The sequence below is a fragment of the Nylanderia fulva genome, unplaced genomic scaffold (genome assembly GCF_048542155.1).
Source record: "Nylanderia fulva isolate GAGA-0341 unplaced genomic scaffold, ASM4854215v1 Scaffold748, whole genome shotgun sequence".
NCBI lineage: Eukaryota > Metazoa > Arthropoda > Insecta > Hymenoptera > Formicidae > Nylanderia > Nylanderia fulva.
Genome location: NW_028190860.1, coordinates 31,732 through 34,571, shown reverse-complemented (window position 1 = coordinate 34,571; position 2,840 = coordinate 31,732).

Sequence of the window (2,840 nt, the reverse complement as noted above, 5' to 3'; positions counted from 1 at the left end):
ATTATTTACTTTCTCGGGATAAAGAAATGTTTGTTGGCATAAAGCCCAAAAAGAGAAACTTATTTTACTTAATCGGTTTTTAACGAAATGTTTTTTTGGATAAAGCCCAAAAGAGGAAAAAATTTTTGACTACTCCCGGGATAAACAAAAAAAGGAGGCGCTAGCCTGTACGGTGGGCCGGAAAAGATTTACAAATTACCCCCGGTTTTTAATGAGATAAAAGGGTTTACGGGGGGCGTCTGGGCCCATAGGGAGAAAAAAAACCGGAAACCGGGGGAAAAACCCCGGGGGAATGACGGGGAAACCCCTCCCCCCCCGGTTTTATAGCAGGGAAAAACCGGAAAAAAAGGAAAAACCCGGCCCTAACAACGAGAAAAACCCTTTTTCCCCCGGGCGGAAAAAGGGCCCCCCGGGAAACCGGGAAACCCGGCCCCTAACCCAAAGAGAACCCCCTTTCCCCCGGGGTTTTTAGCAGGAAGAACCGGAACCGGGAAACCCCGGGGAAGACGAGGGAAACCCCTCACCCGGGGTTTTAGCAGAAAAGAAAAAACCCGGGAAAACCCGGGCGTAACAACGAGAAAAAACCCCTTTTCCCGGGGTTTTAAACAGGAAGAACCCGGAAAACCGGAAAAACCCCCCCTATGACGAGAAACCCCTCACCCCGGGGTGGAAAGGGGGAAAACCGGGAAAACCCGGGGGGAAAACCCGGCCCCAACAACAAGAAAAACCCGTTTCCCCATACTAAAAGGGAGGAGGCCAGGGAAAACCCAGAAAAACCCGGGGGTAAACAACGAGAAACCCCGTTGCCCGGCTAGGAGGGGCCGGAACAGGGCTGGTGCGGCTCATCCGTCGACCGGCTTATATAAACCCCCCGGGGGTTTTTCCCCCCCTCTTCCTCGAGGGTGTGGTTGGGGGTAAAAGCCCGGGGTCGTAGGGGCGCCCCTGGGGGTTGTATTTGGGCCCCCTTTGGGGGAAGGGGGAAAAACCCCTGTATCAATTATGATTTTTTGTTAGGGCGCCTTTGGGGGCCATAGCCTCAAGTGGCGGGGGGGTGAAACGGGCCCCGAGGCTTAGTAAAAGGGTACCGGCCGTTAAAAATGGGGGTTTAACATTAATAAGAAAAAATAATTTTACTTTAATGTTTTAAAAGGGTTTTGGGCCCCGTAAAACAGTTCCCGGGGGTTTTTTGGAGGGGAATAGACGGAAAACCCCTATAGCAATTGGTTTTCCCCCAGAAGCAAAAGACAACATCTCATATTAATAGAAAAAATTTTAAACATTCATTAAAAGTTTTTATTTTAAGTAACCTTTTTTCTTTAATTACCAAAAAATCCCCCACACAAATATATATTAAAAAAAATATTATGTAATAAATTTATAATACGGATTTGAAAGTAAAAAATTTTTCCCCTAAAAGCTGCACATTTTGGGGGGGGAACACATGATTTCCCGGGGTGTGGGAGGGCATCTCTAACGTATATAAAATAGTTTATTGCAAAATTATATATATATATATATATATATATATATATATATATAATTTTTTTTACATACATAAACACGCGCGCGCGCGCACATACACACACACACACAATTAATCCAATGATCGTCGACTAAAAATACCTTAAGTACAGATTTGCAATTAACATTACATTTGATGTATATATGTTATGAGATGTTTACCATATATAAATATTGCATAAATATTTTCATTTTTAGCTCGAATAGTTAATGCTGCCTGCGTTTTACATAACATTGCTATTCGTTGGAGACTTCCAGAACCGGAGCTATATTATGATGTAATAGATTTAGAAGTTCCAAGATATCAAGAGATAGCAATGGAAAATGGGAATGAAGTTCGGCAAAGAATCATAAATACATATTTCCAAAATAGGCACTTATAATTTCAACATTTTTATTTAATTTATTTATATAATTTTATTTATTGAGGTAACAGCCGAAACGTTTTATTATTTTTATTATCATTGTATTTACTAAGAAATAAATCAATTATGTGTTGACATTACATCTCTCACTAATTTAATATGCTCGTTATAGTTGGCCCTGTCTTTCTAAATCTTAATTTTATAATAACACACGAGCCTTGTCTTTAAATATCTAATTGTTTTCCTTATTAAATATAATTTTATTTTTATTTATTTTTATTTTTATAATCATATTTATTTTTATTAATCACAGTTTGACAGTCATTACAGTGTCTAATCTCTTTTGAACATAAAATCTCTATAACATAAAATATTTGCTAACATTAGAAGTATCTTTTAAACATATAATACTGATGCAAAAAATATCAGGTACAGAAAATATCACCTACATGTTTATGTCTTATATAATTATTAAAAATTATTTAAAATATTGTTTATTTATTATATATTTATAATATAACAAATATAAATAAATAATTGAAATAGCAAAGATTTTTTAGCTTTTTGATAATTATGTAAGATATGTAGGTGATATTTTCTCCATTTCTTCTCTTAAACGCATAACATTGTAGTCAATATTACTTAAAATATACTTATAGTCAGAATAAATATCTTTTAAATATTCAAATTTTTCTTTCCGTAAAAGTAATTTTTCTTTAGAGGTCCTTAATTTCTCATTTTTAATTTCAAGATTTTCACGCATTAATTGCACAGCTGCACCAGAATTATTTTCTTTACTATTGGTAGCTGAAAAATAAAAGAAACATTAAAATATAATATTGTTTCAAAATTTTATATTCTATTTAATTTTGTTTTAATATCAATATTTAAAAAAAGCACAAAAATCAATAATATTTAATACCTTTGCTTCGTGTTTCATAACGTTCAGAAATA